Genomic DNA, 13942 nt, shown 5'->3' on the forward strand with positions numbered 1-13942 from the left:
ATGCATGGCCTTGTTATTGGATCCCTCCGTTGTGTTTCAAAATCTGATACTTGGTTCTCCGACCTCGACCGATATAAGAGCTTCAGTGCCATAGACCAATGAGAATTGGGTGGCCCCGGTACTAGATTTCAGGGTTGTGCGATATGCCCAGAGGACTTCGAGCAGGACCTCTTTCCACTTTCCCTTGGCATCGATCAACCTTTTTTTAAGGTTTTGAATAATGATTTTGTTGGTCGATTCTGTTTGACCATTCGCGCTGGGGTGATAAGGTGTCGATAAGATTCTTTTGATCTTGTGGTCTTTGAGAAATTGGGTGACTTTGCTGCCAATAAATTGCTTCCCATTGTCATATACAATTTCGGATGGAATCTCAAATCGACATATGATGTGATCCCAGATAAAGTCGGTGACCTCCTTTTCTCTGACCTCATATAATTGAGCTTCAACCTATTTAGAAAAATAGTCAGTCATAAATAAAATAAATTGAGCCATACCTGGTACCCGTGGAAGGGGGCCAATGATGTCCATTCCCTATTTCATGACCGTCTGAGCTGCCTATGAGCTGAGCTTATCGTCTTTCGCCGATGACCCTAAGTTTGCAAGGGCATCAGCCTCGTTATTCAGTTCTCAAGGCACGTGTTGTAAGGTCCACTCTTTAAATCGGTGTAAGGTTACCTGCAACTTATCAAGGTACCTTTCCATACGTTCTTCTCTAACTTCGAACGTTCCATTGAATTGGTTTACCACCATGAGAGAGTCAGATTTAGCCTCGACCACTTCCACCCCCAAGCTTTTGGCGAGTTCGTGACCTGCAATCATGGCCTCATATTCGGCCTCGTTGTTAGTTAATTTCATAGTTCTAATGGACTGTCTAACTATATTCACTGAGGGTGGTTTTAACACGGTGCCAAGTCCGGATCCCTTTACATTTGAGGTACCGTCTATAAATAGGGTCCAGATTCCCGAGGATGTCTTCGAGTTAACCAACAATTCTCTTTCGACCTCGGGCATTAGGGTCGGTGTAAAATTGGAAACAAAATCTGCCAATATTTGGGAATTGATAGCAGTCCGAGGATGATATTCAATATCGTACCCGCTAATTTCTATGTCCTATTTGGCTAATCGTCCCGAGAGTTCGGGCTTATGCATTACATTTTGTAATGGGTAAGTTGTCACAACACATATAGGATGGCACTAAATATATGGTTTCAGTTTCCTGGAGGCACTTAGCAAAGCGAGAGCCAATTTTCCAGGTGAGGATATCTGGTTTCGGCCTCACTTAAAGTTCTACTAACATAATAAATAGGTAATTGTGTACCTCGTTCTTCTCGAATCAGGACACCACTTACCGCTATCTCTGATACTGCTAGACACAAATAGAGTTATTCGTCCGTCCTCAGAGTGTGAAGTAGTGGCGAGCTCGATAAATAACATTTTAGTCCTTCCAAGGTTTGTTGGCATTCTGAGGTCCATGCAAAGCTGTTTTGCTTCTTCAGTAGTGAGAAAAATTGATGGCTTTTATCGGAGGACCTCGAGATGAATCGCCCCAGAGCGGCGATGCACCCGGTTAGACTTTGTACGACCTTCACACTATCAATTATGGTGATGTCCTCGATAGCCTTGATTTTATTGAGGTTGATCTCTACTCCTCGGTTCGATACCATGAATCCGAAAAATTTGCCAGACCCGACTCCGAAAGCACATTTTTCAGGATTCATCTTCATGTTTTATTTTCTCAATATATTGAAGGTCTCCTGCAAATGCCTTAAATTGTCCTCTGCTCGCAGGGACTTTACTAACATATCATCAGTATAAACTTTTATTGTTTTCCCAATTTGTTCCTCAAACATTTGATTTACCAAACGTTGCTAAGTGGCACCAGTGTTTTTAATCCGAACGGCATTACATTATAGCAGTAGGTACAGTACTTGGTGATAAAGGAAGTTTTTTCCTGGTCTCCCGGGTTTATCCGTATTTGGTTATACCCGAAATAGGCATTGAGAAAACTGAGGATCTCGTGGTCGGCCGTGACATTGATCATGTGATCGATGTTAGGCAAAGGAAAAGAGTCTTGGGACACGCCTTATTTAAATATTTATAATCTATGTACATTTTCATTTTATTCCCTTTCATAGGGACTGCCACTATGTTAACTAACCATTCCGGGTATTTAACTTCCCGAATGGACCCTATTTTAAGGAGTTTAGATACCTCGTCCTTGATGAAAACATGTTTTACTTCGGACTGGTGCCTCATTTTCTGTCTGACCAGAGTGATTTTTGGGTCCAGGCTCAGCTTGTGAGTGGTTATATCCGATGGGATCCCTGTCATGTCAAGGTGGGACCAAGCAAAACAATCGATGTTAACCAAAATAAAGTGAATAAAGCTTTTCCTAAGCTCGGGGGATAACCTTGTTCCCAGGTATACCTTTCGATCGGGCAGATGTTCGACCAATGTAACTTACTCCAACTGTTCGACTGTTGATTTAGCGGCGTCGGAGTCACCTGGTGCTATAAAAGATCGAAGAACCCCGTAATCCTCATCCTTGAAAATCTTTTGCTCATCCGATTGTGTCGAGGCCGATATCAGTGATTGTTATTTGGTCTCGAGGTCGGATATGAACTCGGTTCCTTTGATGTTGTGAGTTTTGATATCAGAATCATCTCTTTGATGGCAAACATTTCTTTTGCCGCTGGTTGTTATCCATAGATCGTCTTTATCCCTTCCGGGACCGGGAATTTTAGCACTTGGTGGAGACTCGAAGGTATTGCCCTCATTTGGTGGATCCACGGCCTTCCGAGGAGGGCATTATACCTCATGTCTCCTTCGATCACATAAAATTTGGTCTCGTGTATGACTCTTACGGTGATTGGTAACGTGGTTTCCCCTTTAGTGGTTTCACATGCCATGTTGAACACATTTAGGATTCGGGTTTCGGGCATGATCTTGTCTAGTAGCCCGAGCTGTTCTATGACCCTCGATCGGATAATATTGGCCGAGCTACTTGGATCAATTAACACACATTTACTTCTAGTTTTATTCACTAGTACATATATTACCAGTGCATCATTGTTGAATGATTCCTTTGGCATCTTTATTGCTTAATGATACGACCCACTCCGGTACATACTCTGAATTCTCTTTTCCCTGGTGAGGGGCATCTTGGGGCGCTTCGATGTTGGTTCATGTGGGATATCATCCCCACCAATGATCACATTAATGACATGTTGAGGTTCGACATCTTCTTGTTCTATTTGTCTGCTAGAATCCCTATTTCTGAAGTGAGTCTTGGCTCGGTCGCTCAAGAATTCTCGAAGATGCCCTTTATTAAATAATCGTGTCACTTCTTCTCTCAATTGTCGACAATCTTCCGTTCTATGACCATGAGTTCCATGGTATTTGCACATAAGATGGGGATTACTTTGAGCTGGATCGTATTGTAGAGGTCAGGGCCATTTACTGTCCCTGATTTGCTCGATGGCCAATACGATGGCGGCTGCGTCGATATTGAATTTATACTCTGATAACCTCGGTGCCTCTTTTGGCCTGATGGTCCTATTGAAACCGTTCTTGGTCATGATCCCCCAATTATTCCCATCTCGATCATTTCTCCTTTCATTTCTTACATGGTTTCGGCCGGATCCGCCACTTTTTCGATCTTTGTTATATGGCCGGTATCGATCCCTGCTTGATCCCGGCTCGCGATCAGTTTCTCTCTTGACTCTTTCAAGGTTCCTGGTTGGATAAATAGACTCTGAATGGACTCCAAACTGACCATCTTCCACTCTGATCTTCGATTGGTACTGATTGTGCACATCGTCCCATGTAGTGGCAGGATATTCTATTAAGTTTTGCTTCAATTGTCATGAAGCAATAGAGCTGCAAATATTGAGACCCTGAGTGAAAGCTTGAACAACCCAATTATCAGTGACCGGTGGTTGGTCCATTCATTTCATTTAAAAACAGGATACGAACTCCCTTAGCGTCTCGTTATCTTTTTGTTTAACTTTGAACAGGTCTGATTTTCTAGTTTCGACTTTGGTGGCACCTACATGTGCTTTTATGAAAGAATCTTCAAGCATAGCAAATGAGTCAATAGAATTAGGAGTTTAGTTGTGATACCATATCATGGTTCCCTTTGACAGGGGTTCCCCGAATATTTTCAACAGGATCGATCTCGTCATCTTCCGGGTCGTTCCCTTTAATGGCACATGTATAAGAGGTTACATGCTCGTTTGGTTCGGTCGTTCCATTATACTTAGGTATTTTGGGCATATGAAACTTTTTGGGAATTGGCTTTGGGGCCGCGCTGGGGGAAAGGGTGTTTGCGCAAAATTCTTATCGTCTAATCCTTCTAATACCGGGGGTGCCCCAGGAATTTGATCTACCCTGGAGTTGTAGGTCTCAACCTTTTTGTCATTTGCTTTGATCTTCTTTTCCCCTGATTTAACCCACTTTGTTAGCTCTTTGAGCATTTTTATTATTTCGGGATTGGTGCCCAGCTCCTTTTCAGTCGACCTTGCTACGGCAGGTTCTATTATGTGAGTGATTTCTCGAGGTTGATAGGGTTTGTTCTCGCTCGGAGTCTGGCTTTGGCTCTGCTACTGAGCTATCGCCACCTGTTGGGCTTCAAGCATTTCGAAGATCATACGTAGGCTGATCCCATCTTCTCTAGCGTTTTACGTGTTTCGGCTTGTAGATTGAGCCCCTCCGCGAATGCTATTTTCAAGATCGGTAGGCAAGTTTGCTTCGATGGCCACATGTGAGTTCACATCATTTAGATCTACGACCCCAACTCCGAGAGCTTCAGCGGGTGGCCCTGCGTTACCGGGCGCCATGTTGTTATTCTCATCTTGGTGGCCGGAATCATTGTCGAAATGTGGGAGTGCCAATCGAGAGTTTGCCATTTTAACCCTGAAATAAAAGATACTTCAAAGAACAAGTGTAAAGCAGTTCATTCTCTAGGTTTGTATCAAACAACCACTATTATCCTTATCCCCACGGTGGATGCCAAACTGTTTATCCTTAAAATCAAATAACAATTTAATTTATATGCGGTTCTAAGGATACATAGTATAATTTGATACAACGAAGGAAAATTAGAATGATATTGAAATGAACAATAAAAGATGGATACAACCTTTGCAAATGAAGCAAGCCTTATCCTTATGAAATTGACTTCCCCTTAGTTAATAATAGCGAAGATATAATTGAAAACAGAGCAACAATAAGTGAAAGCTTAGAATCAATCGTATATATCTTATAAGTATGTTACAATGTGTTTATCAATGACTTAATCCCTTATATTTATAGGGGAAAGCCTCCCCTTTTTGGGCATTATTCTATTGAAAAGCATGGGTCTTTCTGACCGTTAGCCTTCTTTTTCGCTAATAACGTGATTTGCTCTATAATAATCAGCTAGTGGCAAGAATTATGGACCCTTGTCGGGTAAGGTGGAGGTGCTTTCCCGACGTCATTAAGAACAGGGCTAGTTATGCCCTCGATATTCTTCGAGGAGAAGCCCGACGATCTTGGTGCCTAGCTTCGATAGTCCTTTCGACTCCGATATTCATCATATCCCGATTCTGATATCGGGACCAGCTTCACCTTTGACTTCGATCTCCATTTAGATGTCGTTCCAGAAGCTCGGTAGAGCCTCGAGCTCGGTCAAGCATCGAAATCAATTTTACCCGTATACAAAGAGTTTTCGAATGACAACTGATATGGATATATAACATGATTAGTTTTGGGATGTATATCTATCATTGCAAGTAGGGTGTACAAATAAAACCGATAAACCGATTATGGTTTGATGTTGGAAAAAAAACCCGACCATATTTGGTTTGGTTTGGTTTTAACTAAAAAAAGTCAAACTGATACCAAACTAACCCGACATTATATATATAGAAGTTTTAAATATATTTAATACATAAAAATATTTATTGTAGTGTAGTTTATAAATATTTTTTAAGTTTTTTCATAGTTTTATCTTTTAATGTATTATTTCAATTTTGGACTTATAATTTTTGAATGCTCCAATAAGTTTTATTGTCCATAAATGTTAGTAACTCAAATAAATCCTAAATCAAAACCAAATCAATACTAATGCTAATAAAAGACATTCAATTCATTTGTACTATGAAGGAAAATATTGTTGGATATCTATATTTTAGTTTTTCCATGGTTTAGATAAAATGCATAACTTATTTCTCTTTTAGTGTTTAGTCATGTAAATAATAGTACTTATTAGTCAAACTTATTTTAGAAACTTATTAGTAATTTTAAATTATGTTTGTTTCATTATAGGTTATTAATAATATTTATTTTATGCAATTTTATTATCTTTATTGTTGAATATTTTAGTACAATGGCATGACTCATCTCATATTTATTTTATTTTATTAAAAATACCTTATATAATTTTGTCTTACTAGGATTAAGAAAATATTTGGATCACAAATTCTACGTTTTGTGTTGTGAAGACTTTATGGGGAAAAACAGAAAAATCGAGCCACGACTTTTATTGGTTTAGTTTGGTCTTTAGATTTAATATTGTAATGATCTGGCCGGTCATTGCGAGAGTTGTAGCCCCGTTCCCCCATTTTTTGGTTCTTTTGTGTTCTACAACTGTATTACTACTTAACGGGTTAGTTAGTTCCGGTTCGGAGTGATTTCAGAATGAATTGAGACACTTAGTCTCTTAATTGGAAGATTAAGTTGGAAAAGTTGACTGAATGCTGACTTATGTGAAAACGACCTCGGATTTGAATTTTTGATGGTTTTGTTAGCACCGATAGGTGATTTTGGACTTAAGAGCGTGTCCGGATTGTGATTTGGCGAAAGTAGGAATTCTGGAAAGTTTGACCGGGAATGGACTTTTTGTTATCGGGGTCGGATTGGATTTCTAAAAGTCAGGGTAGGTTTGTGGTGTCAGTTATGACTTGTGTGCAAAATTTAAGGTCAATCAGACGTGATTTGATAGGTTTCGGCGTCGTTTGTAAAATTTGGAAAATTTGAAGTTCATTAGGCTTGAATCCGTGTGTAATTTGTATTTTTTATGTTGTTTGAGGTGAATTGAGGATTCGACTAAGTTCGTATGATGTTTTGGGACTTGTTGGTATGTTTGGTTGAGGTCCCTGCGGCCTCGGGTGAGTTTCGAGTAACAGATATTTTTAGACTTTGGTTGATGGCTGATAACTGCTGATATTTTCCATCTGGTTTCCTCTTACACGTTCACAGAGGAGCCTTGCATTCGCAAAGGGTTAATGTGAGCTAGGAAGAGGTTGTTCTTCGTGTTCACGAAGAAGAGGATGCGAACGCGAAGGTATGGTCTGAGTGCGCATCGCGAACCCGGGAGAGGAGTCGCGTTCGCAAAGAGTTATTGAGGCAGCTGGGGTCCCCAGGTCACTGGTCTATACGTTCGCAGTGTAGGGGTCACGTTTGCAATGAGTAGAGCTAGTAAAGATGTGCGTTTGTGAAGCTGTGGATGCATTCGCCTAGTGTTAAGTTGAGGGGCAGGCGTGTTGGTCTACGCGAATGCGAGAGGACGGTCGCGTTCGCGAAGAAGGAAATCTGGGCTACAGTATTTAATTTAAAAACGAAGGTTTGAACCCATTTTTCATATTTTGAGCTAGAGACCATGGATATGGGCGATTTTTGAAGGAATTTTCGTGGAGTTGATTAGGCTAAGTGATTCTTACTTGGTTTTGGCTAAATCCCATGATTATGCCTTTAATTTTAACATTTAATTTGTGATTTGGGGTGAAAATTTGGGAAAAAAGAGGAAGTGTTCATGAGTTAGATTTTTGAGGTTTTGAATGGGATTTTATTATCGGATTTGAGTAAATTTGGTATGATTAGACTCGTGAGTGAATGAGCTTTTGGGTTTTGTGACTTTTGTCGGCTTTCGAGATGTGGGCCCGAGGGCCGGGTTCGGGCCGATTTCATATTTTTGCCTAAAATTTAGTACTTTTCGTGTGTAATTGATTCCTTTAGCCTATATTGATTGTATTGTACTACTTGTGGCTAGATTCGAGATATTCAGAGGCCGACTCGCGAGGCAAAGGCATTTTGGAGTAGTGTTTTGCTCGGATTGAGGTAAGTAACAATTTTGAATCTGGTCTTGAGGGTATGAAACCCCGGATGTTGTGTTATGTGATTACTTTGGAGGTGACACACATGCTAGGTGATGGGCGTGTGGGCGTGCACCGTGGGAATTGTGACTTGGTCCGTCCTGAGGGACTGTAAAGTTGAATAACTTGTTGTTACCTATATGTTCTCCCAGTGTTATAGAAATTTGACTGAAACCCATGTTAGAATCATGCTTAGGCTATATGATGTCATTGTTGGGACCCGCAAAGGTCGTGTACTTGTTGAATTAGCTGTTATTTGTTGTCTTGTAATCAGTCATGATATTTCTTGCATATCATACCTCTATCTCTTCTTGTTCCTTGTTGATACATGTTATTATTTCTGTTTGGGCTAATTTATATGATTTCTAAGAGCCCAAAGGACTGGAGAGGTTGGTGACCGAGATAAGGCCTGAGTGCCGAGTTGTGAGCTATGTGTATACATATGGATCGGGTTGCATGCCGCAATGAACATGAGGACTGTATGTATATAGATCGGGTTGCACGCCGCAACTAGCCTTAGAACTGTATATATATATATATATGGGGTTGCATGCCACAACTAGCCTTATGGCTATTTATATATTATGGATCGGGTTGCACATCGCAGTGATATAGTGCTTGGGCTGAAGGAGCCCCTCCGGAGTCTGTACACCCCGGTGAGCGGAGATACCTATTGAGTGTGAGTGTTGAGGGCTGAGAGCGGAGTGATTGAGTTGTTGAGAAGAGTTGAGAGACTGTTGCCCTGAGAGGCTGTACTTGCTTTCATTTGTTGTTGCACTTAGTTGTTAGCTATCATTGTTTTGAAATTCGGGAAGATTTTATATCCGGTTTTAGTTGAACTTGAAACTGTATTAAACTGATTTGACTCAAACTGCCAGATTTGAAAGCATGTCTATTCCTTACTGAGATTATTGAAAATGTACTATAACTGTGTAGCTCGTCACTATCTTTTAGTTCCTTATTTATTATTGTTACTTACTGGGTTGGTTGTACTCAGGCTATACCTGCACTTCAAGTGCATATCCAGGTGTTTTCGGACATAATGGGCATTGATCTCGTGCTCGGTTGATTATCGGAGATATACGAGGTAGCTGTCCGGCACTCGCAGTCATTGTTTCTCCCTCCTTGACTTCTCCTCTATTTTTATTGACGACAATTGTAGACACTATTTCTTAGACTAATTGTTTAGTTTGCTCATGACTTATTGATGCCCTGATGTCAGGCTATTTTCCCGCACTTGTGTTTTGGGTTTTACCCATTTTTATGAAAAACTTTGATTATTTTAAAGGTCTTTGTCACGACCCAAACCGATGGGCCGCGACGGGCACCCGGTACCTTACTCAACTGAGTACCAATATAACATATCTTTTCATGTCATACTATCATTGATAACTGATACAAAAGGCTGCCTTGAGATAAGTAGAATACAATATGTGATACCAACTTATACATAAGACATACGGGCCTATAAAACCAAAATAACCACTCGTACACTGAACATAGGTCGACAAGGCCATACAATCTTTTACGTACATGACATCTGTCTACAAGCCTCTAAGAATACATAATTTTCATAAAGGTCAGGATAGGGTCCCACCATATAAAACAAAACACGTCTAATCCATACTAACCAAACAAGAAACTCCGAAGTAAATGGGGCGCACCAACATCTTCCGCTGAGCTGATAGCCTATTTGAAGGGCTCTCGACCTGTCTATCGGGACCTGTGGGCATGAAACGGAGCATCCCCAGGCAAAAGGGACGTCAGTATAAATAGTGTACCGAGTATGTAAGGAATGAAAATCAGTAAATAATAGACATGAGAGAAATATGGAGTAAAAGACTCGATATGTACGTTTGCATAGCTCTGTGAATCATTTTATTTTTATAATGTCATGAATATGCGTATAAATGTCATGCCATGAATAGGTATATGCGTTCATAACATCATCAAGCCTTTGAGGGCATCCCATCATATAATCTCGGCCACTGTGGGCAAATCATCAATGTATACCAGCTAATCAGGTGGTGATGTGTATATAAAGCCGTAACCTTTTCCCATATCCCATATACATATATATACATATATACGCGTATCTAACGCCATCTGGTCATGTGTAAATATACATGAATGCAATGCATGAGAAGTACGTCAATAAAATTTCTTGAAATTTCATAAGACCATTATGCCTTTGATTAATATCATGAAATAAACCTTTTTCAACTTACGTATTTTTTCTGAAACCCATGAACAGATAATAAAATAATAGGGCACATGAAAATTCAAGAACATAGGCACCTCTAGTACTTCTATGAATAGAGTTATTATGGAAGTTGTGCATTTTCTCGTTTCGTTTGTATCATATGGATCACGCCAAAAGAAAGAAGGGATAGCCTTAACATATTTTAATTGCTCATAAGAGCTTGAGAAGGTCGTAGATGAATCATTCAAACTTGGATAATTTTTTGCATGAATTACCAAAGATTTATCCTTAACTAAGGGAATCTGAATGTTTTTTTGTTCTTTCTTCACACCAAAATAATGTGTGAGTGTTATAAGTATATCTTCCGTAAAGTGAATGGAAGGAAAGAGATATAACTCTTATATTTCCTTGATTTTAAGTACTGCCACCGCCCCTTCTTTCTCAAAGACTCATTTTGGATTCATGCCACCTATCTAATAAATGTAAAAGTCACAATATGTTATGGCAAAAGTTGTCATGCGGGGGTGGGGTTCTAATCTTATCCCAAACTTATTAGTTAATTAGGTAATATTTTGTTACCCGGTAATTACCTAATTACCCACATAATTAAGAATTATCTCAAATTATTTAAAATACTACTCACTTTTAACACACCTTATACACCTTACTATCATGGTCATGTGGTACCTTGTATGGTACTAGTCCATAAATACTGGGTATTTTAGCTTGAGCCGTATTTTATCCCAAAATGTCAAACTTCAACGAAATTCATTTTCTTCAATTTGCTTACCTTCTTACCTTCACGAATTTACTCATTACTTGTTTGAAATAGCATAAAATGCTTATAATCTTAAAATAACCTCATTCCCAAACTTAGATCGATTAACTTACGACAAAACTTTAACGTACAAAAATTGCGGGATGTAATATCTTATTTCCGAGCTTTCATAAATTTACTTATGGCATACTTTCATGTATAAAAAATGGGGTGTAACAACCTTAAATTCATTTCTATTAAATATTGAAAGTGTTTTAGAAATGTTGGCTTGCCTAGTACCTCGATATGCGCTATCACGACGGGTTAGGTTTTGGGTGGTGACAAGTTGGTATCAGAGCCTAGGTTACATAGGTCTCACGAGTCATGAGTGAGTTTAGTAGAGTCTTGTAGATCGGTACGGAAACGTCTGTACTTATCTTCGAGAGGCTGCAGGACTCTTAGGAAACTTCACATTTTTGAATTTTTGTCGTGTGAATCTGTTGATTTTAGTAACTATGTTTCTGTTATTCTATTCTCTCACAGATGGTGAGGACACGTACTACTGGGAAGGACAGATGGCCACCAGTACCACCTATCAGGGCCGCGAGAGGCCGAGGTCGCGGTAGAGGCCGCAGTAGGGGAAAAGGTGCAGCTCGCACAACAGCCAGGGCAGCACCTGCAGATCCACCAGTTGCCCCAGTTCAGGATCAGGTCCTAGTTGCGGATGCACCAGTGAGACCAAATTAGGCACCAACTATGCCCATTGTGATTCCAGGCCTTCAGGAGGCCTCAGCTCAAATTTTGACTATATGCACCAGTCTTGCTCAAGCAGTCTCTATTCTGGTTGCAACAGCCACTTCTCAGGCCGAGGGAGGTACTCAGACTCCCGCCGCCCGTACCCCCGAGTAGGTGATGCAGGGACTTCAGAAACTGGGGCATTACCAGCCCAGTCAGTGGCAGCTTCTCAAGCCCATGTGGTTCCTACTATGACTGATGATGAGCAACGGAGACTAGAGAGGTTTGGTAGACTTCAGTCTCTATCTTTCAGTGGGGTAGAGTCGGAGGATGCCCATGGTTTCTTAGACAGATCTTAGAGGATCCTCCATACAGTAGGTATTATGGAGAATAGTAGGGTCTTGTTCACTACTATACAGTTCATTGGAGCTGCCTTCACCTAGTGGGAGGATTATGAGAGGCATAGGCCTGTTAGTGCAGTGCCACTTACATGGAAGGAATTCTCTATTTTTTTCTTAGAGAAGTATGTGCCACAGTCTCGCAGAAAGGAGCTACGCAGATAGTTTGAGGAGTTGTGTCAGGATGATATGACTATGATGCAGTACGAGATTAGATTTTTTTAGTTGGTTCGTCATGCTTTTTGGCTAGTTCCTACAGATAGGGAGAGGGTCAGGAGGTTCATTGATGGCCTCACATTTCAGCTGCAGGCCAGAGAGAGGGTGTCTGATATACTTTTGATGAAGTTGTTGACATTGGTCGGGATATAGAGTCGGTCCACTGCCAGGAGCGGGTTGAGAGGGAGGCCAAGAGGTCTTGTGGATTAGGTAGTTTTGGTGGTGCTCCTTCTGGAGGTCAGTTCCACCACGGCAGGGGTCGTCCCTATAGGCATGCTCAGATGGCCCATCCATTTCACTATGGTGCATTATCTGGCCATGGTTCCCACAGTTCTCAGCAGGGTCACTCATCTCTCATTACCCTTCCAGCTCAGAGTTCGTCCCGTGCTCCATCAATTCAGGGCTCATCCATGCCAGGTCCTTTTACCAATTATCCCGGTGCTTGAGGCTCCCGTCGGTCCCCACCACCAGCACCGGGGAGTTGCTACGAGTGTGGAAAGTTTGGTCATATCAGGATACAGTGTCCCCACATAGTGGGAGGTCCAGCTCAGCAGAGTTTCAACACCAGTTACTTCACAACCCGCCCAGTCAGCTCGAGGTGGAGATCAGTCAACTAGGGGTTGCCCTAGATGGGGAGGCCGATCAGGTGGAAATCAAGCTCGTTTCTATGCACTCCTTGCTAGGCCAGATGCAATTTCTTCAGAAACAGTGATTACAGGTATTCTCTCAGTATGTCACCGAGATGCTTTTGTATTATTTGACCCTGGTTCCACCTATTCATATGTATCATCATATTCTGCTCATTATATGGATATGTCCTGTGAGTCTTTAGCTTAATCTGTTCATATATCTACGTCGGTGGGTGATACTATTATTGTGGACCGTGTATATCAGTCGTGTGTAGTGACTATTGGGGCATTGGAGACAAGAGTTGATCTCTTGCTGCTTAGTATGGATGATTTTGATGTGATATTGGGTATGGATTGGTTGTCTCCATACCATGCTATTTTGGACTATCACACTAAGACGGTGATGTTGGCGGTGCCGGGCTTGCCACAGATTGAGTGGCGAGGTTCTTTAGACTATGTTCCCAGTTGAGTGATTTCATACTTGAAGGCCCAGCGAATGGTTGGAAAGGGTTGTTTATCTTATTTGGCTTTGTAAGGGATGTTAGTGCCGAGACCCCTACTATTAATTTTGTTCCAGTGGTGCGAGATTTTTCGAATGTATTTCCTGCAGACCTGCTGGGCATGCCGCCTGACAGAAATATTGACTTTGGCATTGACTTGGTGCCGGGCACTCATCCTATTTCTATTCATCCATACCGTATGGCACCGGCTGAGTTGAAGGAGAAGCTTCAAGAACTCCTTAAGAAGGGTTTTATTAAGCCTAGTGTGTCACCTTGGGGTACACCCATTCTGTTTGTAAAGAAGAAGGATGGTACTATGAGAATGTGCATCGATTATAGGCAGTTGAACAAAATCACAATCAAGAATGAGTA

This window comes from Nicotiana sylvestris, chromosome 3 (assembly GCF_000393655.2).
Source record: "Nicotiana sylvestris chromosome 3, ASM39365v2, whole genome shotgun sequence".
In the NCBI taxonomy this organism is placed as follows: domain Eukaryota; kingdom Viridiplantae; phylum Streptophyta; class Magnoliopsida; order Solanales; family Solanaceae; genus Nicotiana; species Nicotiana sylvestris.